Genomic DNA, 14,731 nt, shown 5'->3' on the forward strand with positions numbered 1-14,731 from the left:
AATGGGGTCTATGTCTCTTCCCCTTGTATCCTCTTGTGACTGCTTGACCAATAGGATGGGGTAGAGGTGTCAGTTTCTGGTGCAGACCTTCAGAAATGGGTCGCTTCTACTTTGTGTATCCTGAGAGGCTTGCTCCCGGAACCCAGCCAACATGCTGTGAAGAAGCTTCACCTAGCCCATAGAAAGGCCCGTATGGAGAGGAAACTGCAGTCAGCCATGTGTGAGAGCCATCTTGGAAGCAGATCCTTCAGCCTGTCAAGCAATTCCAGCCGACATTACATGGCACAGAGATGAGCTGTGCCTGCTGAGCTTTCCCCAAATTGTAGATTTGTGAGAAAATGAAATCACTGTTGTTACTTTCAGCTACTAAGTTTTAAGGTATCTTGTTATATGTGAACAATTGTAACAGGGTGCATTTTAGGTGACCAGGAAGGAGAAATACCAGGTTTCATGCAATACTGAGGTTGCTTTGTTAGTCAAGTATATAAAATATAAATCATATGATTAAAATTTTTTAATCATTTAGAGTTTTTTTATTCTCTCCTTCGAAAAATGCACATATGCCAACCTTTTGAATACAGTTTCAAGAGTCTGAATACCTTCTACATCCATCCATGGGCATGGACTCCAAGCTGAGAACCTCTGTGATCAGAATTTCTTCTCACTACTGTGTTATAAAGTGCAATTTGGTGTAAGCTTAGGGAAGGAAGAGGGAGAAGACACTGGACTTTCTATTGTTAGACTTGTATTTTATTCCAATCCTTTCATAGATTTGCTCTTTGATTGGAGATAAAGTGTAAAACCTCTCTATATCATATTCTATATCTATATGATATTCTATATCTATATGATATTCTATATCATAATTTCTTGGATGGCAAAATGTGGATTAAAATTCTGTCCTTTCTTTCCTCAAAGGAATGTTGAAATTAAAAAAAAGAAAAAGAAGTGAATATGCTTAGAAAAGCCATAACTTGCCCGTAAGAGGTACACAATGAATATTTGTTGAATTTTTAGCTGTCGTTATTGATAATGGATTACTTAATTAGGTTGCTGTGGTGTTATGATATAGATACTCATTTTCATCCATGGTTCCTGGCTTCTAGCTCCCATAATCCTTGTTATAATGTTGGGGCACTTTAGGCCTCAGGAAACGGAATCTTTCCCTCTAACCTTCTCCTGTCCTCCTTTCACTTGCCCAAGGCAGGACTCTAATCTGATTGTCGGTCAAAATACCCTCATTCCAGATCCTGTCCTATGCAGGCACATGGATGAAGCTGGAAGCCATCATCCTCAGCAAACTAACACAGAAACAGAAAACCAAGCACCGCATATTCTCACTCATAAGTGGGAGTTGAACACTGAGAACGCATGGACACAGAGAGGGGAACAATATACACCAGTGAGGGGAGGTAACTTAGAGGATGGGTCAATAGGTGCAGCAAACCACCATGGCACATGTATACCTGTGTAACAAACCTGCACGTTCTGCATATGTATCCCATTTTTTTTTTTTTTAGAAAAAATAAAGAAAAAAAACCCAAAAAACCAAAATACCCTCATTCCAGAAAGAGTCCTGCTCTATACCTAAGAGGAATGAATGCTACACAGAGAGGCCAAGAAAAGTCTGAGTAGATAGACATTGATGGGTTTAGATCATGCACTTTTTGTCCAATCACTTTTCTACAGGGTTGTCAATCATGTTTATGTGATGAAGCCTCCATAACAACCCAAGAGGATTGGGTTTGGGGAGCTTCCAGATAGCTGAACACGTGAAGGTTCTTGGAGGGTGGTGCATCTACGGAGGACGCAGAAGCTCATGCCCCTTCCCTCATACCTTACCCTACACATCTGTATCCTTTGTAATATACTTTATAATAAACTGGTAAGGGTAAAAGTGTTCCCCTGAGTTCTGTGAGCTGCTTCCAATTCCAGTTAATCAAACCCAAAGAAGGGGTCATGGAAACCCCAACTTGAAGTTGGTTGGTCAAAAGACACCAGACTTCTGACTGGTGTCTACAGGTGGAAGCATCTTTGGGACTGAGCCCTCAACCTATGGGATCTGATGCTATCTCCAGGTAGATAGTGGCAGAATTGAATTAGAGGACCCCCAGTTGGTGTCCACTGCTTGATGTGTGGGGGAAAAACTCCACACTTCGGGTAACAGAAGGCTTCTTCTGTGTTGATGACTGTTGTGGTGGCGTGAGAGTAGAGGAAAAACACGGTTTGAGAGAGCTTTTCCTGACACAGAAGCCCAGACCTTTAAGGGCAAAGTTTTGTCCATAAAACAACCCTAGAACAAGGTCCCCAGGGAAAAAGCACCAAAGGGTATAGGAGTGGAAAGAGGGGGTCAGTACAGACATCTCTGTCCCTGTCACCCACGTTACATTTTACCCTCTGTTATCCTTCATTTTATAGTCAGTATAGGGGAACTAGGAGAAATGGTAGCACGCAAAGATTGGTATCAGTTTACACCAAAACAGAACACACTGCCGGTGAGCACAGGGAGTTGGAAACAATATACACAAAAGTCTCACAAAATAGAAAAGAACATGGATACTGGCTCTAACATTGACGTCATTGGGATACAAAGTCTATTTACATTGTTTCTTATGAGGTCAGCAAAACATTTCAAATAGCAACTCCTTGGCTGCCTGCAGTGGGTCTGCAAATGTGAAATAAAACATGAACTGCAGACCTGACTTATGAGCAGGACGTTCCAAGTTTCCTTCTTTGCTTTTTCTGTAACAGATCACCTTGTCCTTGTTACTGCATTGGTAGATTTTTATCATCTCAGATGAAAGAATCCTAGTGTTGGCCAGGGCAAATCCAAAACACAGGTGATGAGAGGCAACACCCAGTGTTAAAACATGATCCACTGTGGTTATTTTTCTTTCCCATTGGGAAACTATAAGGATGCAAATGGGCAGGAGAGTAAAAGCAGCAATCACGTCTGCATGGACTGAAGGCAATTTGGTTTCTATCAGACATGGTGACAGTGATCAATGCATCACAAAATCACAAACAACAGATGCCAAGCACAAACTGTGTCACAGATCCCAGATCAAAGATATCTACCGTATGTTTAGCTTTCACATCAATGTAAATCAAGTCAATTTTGAACTAGAAGCCTTTAGATATACAGTTCATTACTTCTTTCTCCTTTTTCATCCTCTTTTGTCTCCAGGAAGTTCCCAGAATCTGAATTTAATCATTATTCAGGTTTGGGTATATTTGCATATAAATGCATTGCTTGTGATGGATCCAGTGAAAGTTCATGCGCAGGGCTGCCCCTGCCCAATGTTGCACTGGCTTTCTGCCCATCAGTGCTGGAGCTGGCAGAACCCCCCTGCAGAGGAATGGAAGCAAGTGACCTAGAGGGGCCTGCAAAGAGTCTTAGGAGGGCAATTACAACACGTGTTTCTTTCTTTTAGGAGTATCTAATTGGGTTCAATGTGAAGGCAGCTCACTGTCAGGCACATGGAAGAGACTCTGAGTTAGAGAGGTTGAAGTGTGGTCACAAAATATCCATGAATGTATTAAATCCATAAGGATTTATTAGGGGCTCTTAAGCATTTGATTCCCTTTAAGGAAATCACTGCTAATAAAGAGGCACACAGCTTGAGAAGCTGAAGCAGAGTGAAAAAAATTGATTTATAGCTCATAGGTAGAGAAAGCAAAATTCCTAATTAGTCATTTTTTTTTTAAAGCATGTACTAAAGGGAAAATTACTATATATTTTTTTCCAAAGTTTCCTTGGTCTGGCTGTTGTTTGCCATTTTAATTATAGATTTATTATTTATTTTGTATAATATATAACTCAGGAATTATTATTATTTAATTTTTCCTCTTTTTTTTGCATTGGGCTTGGTGCTGGGGAAACAGAGACAAATTATGCAGAGTCCTTTCTTGTTGGGAATTCACACTCTGGCAGCCTGGTGTAGCCATGTGCACAAACAACTACTGTGCAATTTGATGAGAGAGACAGAAGGCAGGGCAGTGGCACAGGTGGAAGTGCCCAGCTAGGGTACAAGGAATTGAGGGAAGGCTCTTGAGAGAGAAAGAGATCTGAGAGCTGTATCTTCCTAAAAAGTTGGTGTATTCCAGGTAGATGAAAATAGGATTGGGAGACAGAGGTGGACATTCTGAGAAGGGGGAGTAGTAAGTACAAAACATAGGTGGCAATAGCATTATGGACTTGGGGACCGTTAGTAGGTTGATAGGATTATAGCACATAAATATTAGACCAGAAAGGCTGAGAAATGATGCTGGAGAAGAAAGTAGGACACAGGTCATGGAATGACTTGCAGGCTGCACCAGAGGCACTTGGATTTTATGAGAGCCTTGGAAGGTTTCTGTGGCAAGTGTTGCCAGTGCCCCTCTCATATTCCCTTGGCAGTCACTGTTACTGTACAAGACAACAGCTACAAGTCTCAGAGACTACAAGTTTGCAAGACTGTAATGAGGCAGGCCCAAAGCACCAGAAGTTAACATCCTTGATAGCATCGCTCAGACAATGATGCATAAATAGCTCAGATTCTTCACCCCTGGTGAGGATGAGTCTGCAGCAGGTTTTGTATAATATCTCGGAGGTTCCCGGTGACATTGAGTCTCACCTGATCACAGCAGTTGTCTGGTCATTTACACACCAGTATTGTTCCTTCCCATACTTGCCATTCTTCCATACCCTCCTACATTTTGCTTCCTGGAATCCCTTCTCGAAAAACTACTCATGCTTAAATTCTTAGCTCAGGCTCTACTTCTGGTGGAATCCAATCTGGGACAGGTTTTTGGCTTGTGGAGGAACAGTGGCAATGAAGGCAGAGTCTGGATGATTTTCATGAGAATGCAAGTGAGAGTGGAAGACTCTGGTTCAATTTAGAAAGCATAGTTCATTGCAATTATGGCCAAGCTGTATGTATTCTGGGAGACAGGGAAGGACTTTTCGATGATTCAAGGTTTAGGTTTGTTGACTGGTGGGATCCATTAAGCAAAGTAAGGAATACAAGAAGAGGAATAGGATTTTTGGTGAAATATGTGGGATTTGGATTTGATTATGCTGAATTTGAGGTATTTCCATGGACACGGTAGGCATTAGGGAAGAGAACTAGTTGGGACACCCCAGTTTGGAAGCTGAGCATCAGCCCCTAAGTAGTAGTAGAAGAAGTGGGTGTGGCTGTGGTCACTCAAGCTGAGTGTGGGGATGGGGAGTAGGAAGAACCCAACAAAAACAAACTTCTGGGAGTACCAACCTTTAACAATCAAATATATGAGGAGGAACTTGCTACAGTGAAGGAGTGATCTGCAGGACCAGGCAAGGGCCAGGGGAGTGATGTCGTAGAAGCCAAGAAAGGAAATAATGTCAGAAGGAGGGAGGAAGCAAACAGAGTCAAAGACTGCAGAGAGGCTTGGCAAGGTCAGACTTCATGCTCCCATTGGATTTGGAAGTTGAGTGGTCATTGTTTATTTAAGTTCATACTAATTTGGATCAATTAGAAAAGTAGTAGAGATTACCTCCACTTAAGACATTTAGTTTTATTACTTGAAAACTAGGCTAACCAATAATTGCCTAGGACAGGGATTGCTTTAATGAATAGGTAAGAATAATTTCTAATTATAGGGTGGCATGATTTGCGTTACCATACTGAAAAATGCTGCCCCTCTATTTATATGATTTGTATGAAGTTCAGTACTTGGAAAGCTTCAAGTTTGTTCACCTAATTAGGTAAGAGTTTTTCTTTTAAGCTAGTTGCTGTTTTTTAGTTTCAAGTTGGTCCCTATTTCTGTTTGAATTATCACAGGTTTCAATTTTATGTTGCCAAAAGATGATAAGATTTAATACCATAGCTGATGCCCCTTTGAATTTTGAATAACAATTCTATTTTCTTTATACTATTTAGTTATTTGTGGTTAAGAATCTGGTCTGTAGAGTTAGACTGCTTAGCTATTACAGTAGCTTCAACACTTACTCTTTAAGATCCCTGGGTAGGTACTGTGCTTCTCTGTGCCTTGATTTCCTCATCTGTAAAATGGAGAGAATACAACTTTTTTTCAGAAGTTAATTCTTACTACCAAATGAGCTAATTCATATAATGTATTTAAAGGCATTTTAAATGGCACAGAGTAAATGATCAGCACATTTTAGCATTAGAAATATTTGTTAGTATTTTTTCTATTTATAATTTGTTACTATTACTAAAAACTGGGAGGCAGAATAGTATAAAGTGATAATGATTGAACTATAAAACAGATTAGGGTTCTGCTCTCAAATTTTCCGCCAACTCTCTGAACTGGGACAAGTCCATTCACCTCTCTGAGTTCACATTCTTCACCTATAAAAGAGGGAGGTTAGAATAGAACATCTTTCAAGCCAGCCTTAGTTTTAATATTCAGGGAAGCCATACCTTTTGCTTGGAAGTAGCTGATTTACACAGTAGTCTTAGCTGTAGTGTGTTTTCCCCTAAGGGAAAGATAAATGGGCTAAAAGGAGAAATGGAAGGCATTTCCATTAGGCAATTGCTTTCTGGAAAGTACAACTAATGTTTTGGTTGGTTTATTTTCATAGAATTCATTTCTTGGGCTAAAACATAAATCAGTTACTATATTCAGAGGGTTTATCATTTCTTTTTTGAGTATACTTATGGTTGGAAAAATTCCAAGTGCTTTTCATTTTTTTGCCCTGTTTTTTCATACCTTTTACAGAAAAATAATTGTTTTTAGTGCATTCATTTCATTTGCTAATGTTATAATCTGTACAAAACAGCCCACCTAATTATTCTTTTAGATGTTAAACATGACACATGTAAATAAAATGATAATTATAGAATGTGGTGTTTTCTTGTATCTTACATTTTTTAGATCTGAAAATTGGTCCCTGTTCTTATTCTGCATGTACTCCAGTGAAACTTTCCCTTGATGAGTTATTTTTCATGCGCACACATGGGGGAGCTTTTGAGACACTAGTTTGAATGTTACACTTTGAAGACTTTCTCAACAACTTGACCCTAAGATGATGGACTGGAACTCTTCATTGAAGGAAGTGTAGCAGGGTGCAACTGGCTGTAGAACTGACTTCCCTAGCGCTCACTGTCTCATATGCAGCCCTAGAAGCAATTCATAAATCTCTTTGAAAGATAGCCATAAACATGTATTCTCTCACACAAAAGAGTAGGGCTAAGAAAATGAAAACGAAAAGTGAAGGCAGATCCAGTATTTTCTAAAACTTCAGTAAGAAGTACCTGAGGTCATAAACTTGGGGGGCTGCCTCTTCCGGTGAAATGGGGGAAGTCAGCCAGAAACTCTGATTTTGACAGCAACATTATTTAAAGGAGTTTCTGAAATGATCAAACATGTTCTTCCATAGAAGAATAAAAGTCTAAAAGCACATGAGAATATTTTTAAAAAATCACCCCTGGAGGAAGCAGAAACAAAAGTGAGTGGCTTGAGTTGAGTCCGATGCTCTTGGTGTCTAGCTCTGTTTGCTATTTAAAGAAAATGCAGAAAAATAGAAATGTGTTAAGTGAAATGAAACCCCATAGGACCTTGACTGACTTTATTGTTATCTTTCTTTTGACCCTAATTTTTGGGGTAGCTAAAACCGCAAATAAACATATAAAAATAGACCTGGTGTTAGCCACATAGATACATGAAGTAGCATCAGGAATGACTGGGGCTTTTCTCTGCCCCAGTTTATTTGGAAATAACTCCAAACTACTTCATATATAAATATATATATATTTCAATGCTTATCATAATTACATCTGAACATTTTGCTCATAAGACAAACTTCTAAATGCCCTTAAAATGAGGCTTCAATGAGGAAATAAATACAGCTGATTTTAAAATGTTATTTAGTATCAAGAAAAAACTCTTTAGCAAATATTTCCTGTGAAAAGTAGTATAACTAGCTTAATATAAATGTACATAAAATTAAACAGAATCTTTCATGATGAATTGAAAATAGGTAAAATTTGTTTTCCTTCTCATTGTTTTTTCATATGTAGACAGCCAAGTTTCATCCTTCACAGTTTGTGTTCAACTCCTTGCTGTTTTTTTCTCTAATCTTTTCCTCAGTGCCTTATTCATTCTTATGGTTTTAACCATTAACTATATTCCCATTCTGGGCTTTCATCACAGATTCCAGTTGTACATTTTCTATTGCCCATTGGATGTTCCTACCTGGATATGGAAGTCAAATTGAATGTCAGCTACCAAATTTACCTTCTATCCTCCACTTGCTTCCTCGGCTTCTTTCTTTACCCACCCTCCCAGCTCACCAGCTCCTTCTGACTTTCCCATATCTGTTCACTAAACTACCATTTTCTGAATCACCTGGCCTTGGAAATTTGGTGTCATCTTTGACATTAACCTGTCTCATGTACACTACTGTATCAGGGGTTCCCAAGGCCACCCTCAGACTTGCTAAAAGGATGCATGGGACTCAGAAAAGTTGTTATAGTCACAATTATGTTTTACTTAGTGAAAGAATACAGACTAAAATCTGAAAAGCAAAAGATATGTGGGGAAAAGTCCAGGAGAAATTAGGTGCAAGCTTCTAAAAGTTTTTTTCCAGTAGAATTGCACAGATGCACTTAATTCTGCAAGCAATACCGTGTGACATATGCAAAATGTTGTCAACCAGGGAAACACTTGAGCTTTGATGTTTTTAATGGAGGCCAGCCACATAGTCATGCAGCACCTGTATGACTTACCTCAGCTACTCAGACTTCAGCTCCTCAGAGAAGGAACAGGCACCCATCATGCATCACATTGTTAGCATAAACTATCTGATCAAACTGGTACCACATGCTCCAAGGCCTGAGGCATACAACACTCTTACCAGGCAGAATATACCTGTGGCTCAAGGCTTACTCTCAAGAGCTGGCCTAAGTCCAGTCTTGAAGAGAGGTTTTTCTTGGGCATGTGCAGGGCTTGAGCCACCTAGATTTGCTGAGTTAATCTTACTACACATGCACGAAAAATCACCAAGCTTTGTTGGTTACTGGGAAAATTCAGAGCACATACTGTGGTGTTAGATATGTGTTTGAGTTCTGCCTTTGAGACGATTAAATGAGATGTGATTAACATACTGCTGGACACATAAATACTAAGTGATGTCGATTTCTCGTTGTTGTGATTTTTATTATCTCTGCCCTTTTCTATCCAATATCACTTCTTATGTTTAGCCTAAGACCTTATTGTGTTCACCTTCAAGGTGCACTAGCTTCCCATATCAGTGAACTTAGGATGTTATGCTGCGCTAACAATCTCCAAATTGGTATCACTTGCTAAAACAAGAGAGTTATTTCTTGATGCTGCCATTTGTCTATTATGAGTTGACTGCAGCTCTGCTCCAAAGTATAATCATTCTGGGACCCCGACTGAAGGAACAGCCCTGATCGGGACATTGGGGCAAAAAGAAAAGAGCGTATTATAGAACCATAAAACGGCTCTTAAAATTTTGCTTGAAAGTGGTGCATATACTATGTATTCCCATTTTATTGTCTAAAGTAAGTGACACATCCCAGCCTGAGGTTATTGGATTAGGGATGTATACTATTCCCTTGGAATGTTTGAGCAGTAATATAATCTATCAACTTCCTAGCTAGCCTCTGTGTTAAATGATCATTAGAGTATTTAAAGAGGCTGGAAGCAGAGAGGCCAGCTAGGATACTCTAATCTATCCTGCTGACCATCACTAAGTTCACATCCTCAAAGTTCAGTGTTGACAAACCATTTCTGTTCTCTATAACTGCTGTATCATGGTCTTCTCTTGATTAGTCACTTAAGCTCATTTTTAAGCTCAATCACCCATGACTTTCCTATACGCAAGTGAAACCATAAAATTAACCAGCATCGGGCACATTTTATCTTAGCACCTTTTATACCTTTGCTCATACATTCACTGAGATTGAGGGCTCTTTTTCAAAGATAGTTACCGTTTCATTCACCTTTGAATTCTCCAGAGCCCAGGTACCTTACCTGTGGTCCTGGCTGAAACATGTAATCAGTTAATGTAAGAATAAGTATTGTCCCAGTGTTTCAAAGAAATCCAGGTGCTATTCAATGACAGTGAGACGTCAGGCCAAGGGGGTGAAGGGAGGCTGAAACCCAGTCCATGCTTTGCTCACAAGCCAAGTCCTGAGATGGGATGAGGAGAAAGAGGTGTCTTTTTCTAATCTCATTAAAGCACTGAGTAGTGTGGTGGGGGCTTTTCTTCTGGGGTTTTGTTTACTAAAAGACTTCCTACAAAGAACCTGTAGGCCCCACAAAGATCATGTGCATGGACATTATTGTAGGGCAGCAGGAGAAAAATGCTATTTTGGTTCTGCTTTCTAGAAATTTTCAAGTGCTGGGCTACCAAGTCAACTAGCTCCTCTGCATCCTTTAGATGTCTGTGGCTGAGGACAGCTTCATGAGATTGGGTCCTCAGAGCTGCTTTGCACTTCCCAAGAATAGACCTGTGGACCATGTCCTTTTTGTCCACCCAAGTTTTATTTATTTTTGGGGCAGCACCTCTTTTACCAGAGAAAGTAACTCTTGCGGCTAAAAATATACCGGAAATAAGAATGAAGAAAAGTAACTGGATCAGCTATACTTGGTAAAAATACCTAAAGCTCTGTTTCATGAAAGTGTTTCTAAAAATAAAAACTAGTCCCTGGCAATGCAGCAAATAGCCAAAATGACTTCTTTGGTTGATTGGTTTTAACGTTTTTTTTTTTTTTTTTTCTTTTCCTGGTTACAGTTTTAAAAACTGCTCCACAAGAAATTTCTTCCAAATTCAGTGCCAATAGGGAGCATTGCCTATTAGCAGGCACACAATAGTTAGGAGCAGAAAGGCATGCAATAGGGCTTTGATTGTCCAAGGCAGGGTAACCATGTATGTAGGACCTTTATTGCTGCCTGGGAGGTGCTTCAGTGTGGAGAGTAAATGCTCAGTCAAATTTGGCATAACAGCTTTAAAGCAAATGGAACCACTGTGCATGTTGTCAGCAACATACTGCTTTCTTTCTTTCTTTCTCTCTCTGTCTCTCTTTCTTTCTTTCTTTTTCTTTTTCTTTTTTGAGTCGGAGTGTCGCTCTGTCGCCCAGGCTGGAGTGCAGTAGTGCTCTCTAGGCTCACTGCAATCTCTGCCTTCCAGGTTCAAGTGATTCTCCTGCCTCAGCCTCCTGAGTAGCTGGGATTACAGATGGGCACCACCATGCCCTGGCTAATTTTTGTATTTTTAGTAGAGATGGGATTTCACCATGTTGGTCAGGCTGGTCTTGAACTCCTGACATCGTGATCCACCCACCTTGGCCTCCCAAAGTGCTGGGATTACAGGTATGAGCCACCATGCCTGGCCCTTTTTTGTCTTTTAAAAGTATTTTACTTATGTTTCTGTTTTGTGTCGAGGGGGCTGGTTCCTAGATTACTGAGGGAATAAGCCAAACAAAGCAAAATTTGTGTCACTCATATTAAGGTATTAATTTCAGCACTAATGAGATGTTGAAAAACATGGCAAAGATGATTAGAGGATATTGAACGAAGGTAAATTAAGTAGGTAAACTTAGATCCTTATGTTCAGAATCCTGGTATTAGGAGTAGAGTATGGAGCTAATTGCACTGTGGTTGGAAAGGGTTTTAAATTATAGAGAAGATGAAGTTTGATCAACCCAACATGTGTCCCCTTTACTAGTGGGAAGACACAAGGGCATTCATGTCGCCATGAAATATTCTTATTAATTTATTGAAATACCAGTGTATTTGTGGCATTTTGGGATTACTATCATTACCATAACAGAACTGTTCTTGCTTCATATTTATGCGCTCCAAGATTGCTCTAAAATTCCTTCATATCCAACTGGGCAATTATGATTCACCCATTGGACAAAACAATATAGTTCTATTCTAGCTCTCAAAGGATGTAGTCATCACTTCCAAGGGTGAGCAGACTTTCTGGAGCCAGGTCAGAAAGAGGCATTAATGTTGTCTTCATTTAAATACTATATGTAGAAAAGACCTATGTATTTCCCATTGAGAAGATGGATCATCTTTTTCAGGAATTGTTTTTCATCTGTAGTCTCATCAGATCCTGTTAATATATTTTACTTTGCCTTTGCTTTTTTTTCCATTTGAATATATCTTTTTCTCCTTTCAGCATGATTAAATGTCATTTAATTATAAATTTTTATCTTCAAGACCTCCCTTTAAGCCTTTAACAGGGAGTAATATAATGACTACTGGTAGGTACAGTCAGTCAGTCAGTTACCTCTGGGATCATTCTTTGCAGTTCTTGGCTCTTGGTTTCTGTAGGAGTTGGCAGGTAGATGCCAAATTTTCTGTCTGAGTGGTCACTCATGAGATCTTTGACTAAACTCATGGATTGTTTCTTATCTAGGCCTGAGTTGGCCCTGTTGTCTGTTTTGGCTAATAAACAATATTTGGTCAGAATTTGAAGCTGATAGCTTTCTCTCAATGTTCTAAATAGATTCTATTCCTTTAAAGTGGTTAGAGTAGAACAATCCTTCAATCCCTTGATCTGATTTATGGCAGTAGTAATAAAGAGGATTGTTACCCCAAATGGGCCAGTTGTTTATGCTTGTTTATTCATTTATTCTGGAATGTTTGAGTGTCCACGATATGCTGATTCTGTGCTAGATATTGGGGGTTCAGTAGTGAGGTCCAAGTCAGATACAGTCTTTGTCCTCATAGTGTGTAAAATAGTGAAATCTAATGGGGAATACAGAAATAGGCGGTGACAATAAACTGTATTGTGAGGAATGCTATAGGCGAGAAGCACAGTGAGCTCACAGGAGGCACATGGACAATATTTGCTTGCCTGTGTGTACCAGGAAGTGTGCTAAAAGCTGAGTTTACAGTTAACTAACAAAATAGACACTGTCCTTGCCATCGTGAAACTTACTATTGGTGAAAATCAGTGTTGACTGAATAATTACATACATGCATACGTACGATGTTGCTATAAAGGAAAACACAAGTTGTGATGAAAGGCTCTATCAAGGGTTCCAATTTAGACTGAGTGTTGAAGGACCATGGATCAGAGGTTGAGACATTTAGGCTGAGACTTATCATTTGGAGATAGTCAACAAAGAGGCGGAAGAGAAAGTTTCCAGGTGGAAAGAACATCACTTGCTAAGGCCTGGGACAAGTGGGAATGGGAGAATGTATTGAGCAGAATGTTTGCTATGATTATGTCTTTGTGTGCAGTGAGGGGTAGAGGCAGAGGGAAGGACCAGAGATGCCGATGAAGAGTGACCAGGATCACATCACCAAATCCTATTCAACCACAGGCAAGTGTCTTGACTTTACCTGGAGGGGAATGGAAGAGCTCCTGAGTGTTTTAAACATGAAGGACATATGAGCAGATTGATATCTTTGGAAATTCGCTGTGGCTTCTGTAGTAGATTGAAGTGTGGGATGCGTTAGGAGGCCTGGAGACTAGGGAGTAGGAGGCTGTTACAGGAACCCCGGCTAAACAGTTCACTATAGAGTAATGCTGGGAGTGTGAGCTCTGGGGCCACAATGTTTGGGCTTAGTCTTACCTGTGTCACTCAATAGCTGGGAAGCTCTGAGCCATTACTTTTCTTCTCTGGCCTTTGTTTTTTGCTTCTGTTAAATAAGGATGATGATAACAATGATGCTTATCTCATAGGGTTGCTGTGGGTTTATCACCATTTAGTGCTCAGAGCAGTTTGTGGCCCATTCTGGGACTCTGATATTCATAACTATAAGATAATAAATTTGTATTGCTTCAAGTTACTAAATTGGTGACAATTTGTTAAGCAGCAATAAGAAACTAATACAGGACTTTCTGACGAGGCCTGACAGTTGTAAGCTGTAAAAATCTGGGAATCAGGAGATATATATACGTATGTTTAGATGGAGTCTTGCTTTGTCACCACGCTGGAGTGCAGTGGCGCGATCTCAGCTCACTGCAACCTCCGCCTCCCAGGTTCAAGTGATTCTCCTGCCTCAGCCTCCCAAGTAGCTGGGACTACAGGCGCATGCCACCACACCCAGCTAATTGTTGTATTTTTAGTAGAGATGAGGTTTCACCATGTTGGCCAGGATGGTCTCAATCTCTTGACCTCATGATCTGCCCACCTTAGCCTCCCAAAGTGCTGGGATTACAGGCATGAGCCACCATGCCCAGCTGGTAGTATATTATAAAAGAAATGATATTAGATACACTGTATTTTGTGTAGGCTGTGCCCTCCAAAAATGCTCATGGTTGAGGGGCCAGTACAGGTAGGAACTGGCTTTCACTGATAAGCCCTGTGCCTAGGGAAGAGACTCCTTTTGTAATTTATCCATGTAAAAGGGGCATCTTTTTCAAATTTACACATAGTCACTTTGGGTAGCTAATGGCAGCCCTGCCTGGCACAAATTAAGTACTCAATAAATGATATCTGTTACTAACTGTTGTATGTGAAAATTACTGAACCTTTCTATGCCCATTTTCTTATCTGTAAAATAATGATCCCTACATAATAAAATTGGTTATAAGAATTATATTAATATATGCAAAACACTTAAAATAGTGCCTGGTACAAATAAGGCATGCCAAAAAGAAAAATAGGGGTAGGGAGCATTCATTCATTCAACAATGTTTGAGAGCCAGCTATGCAGAAGCACAAGGCTGTAGCTGGGGAGAAAGAGACAGATATGTCCCTGTCCTCATAGGGTAAACAAAAATTTACCCTGATAATGATTTAAAGCTGTGATGTGT

General features: G+C 39.9%; 1 protein-coding gene across 13 annotated transcripts in view; it reads left to right on the forward strand.

Moving 5' to 3' along the window:
- The window catches only part of PDE4D (phosphodiesterase 4D), a 1,566,198-nt gene that overhangs the window by 134,601 nt on the left and 1,416,866 nt on the right, over positions 1 to 14,731 (forward strand). For 3 of the 13 annotated variants that reach the window (XM_063810432.1, XM_063810428.1, XM_063810438.1), the window contains exon 2: positions 13,210 to 13,292. The exons of the other annotated variants lie outside the window; for them this stretch is intronic. The gene's annotated coding sequence lies outside the window, so the exon portion shown is untranslated. The remainder of the gene's footprint in view (positions 1 to 13,209; positions 13,293 to 14,731) is intronic. 13 annotated transcript variants of the gene reach the window in all.

Source organism: Pan troglodytes, chromosome 4 (assembly GCF_028858775.2).
Source record: "Pan troglodytes isolate AG18354 chromosome 4, NHGRI_mPanTro3-v2.0_pri, whole genome shotgun sequence".
NCBI classification, from domain to species: Eukaryota; Metazoa; Chordata; class Mammalia; order Primates; family Hominidae; genus Pan; species Pan troglodytes.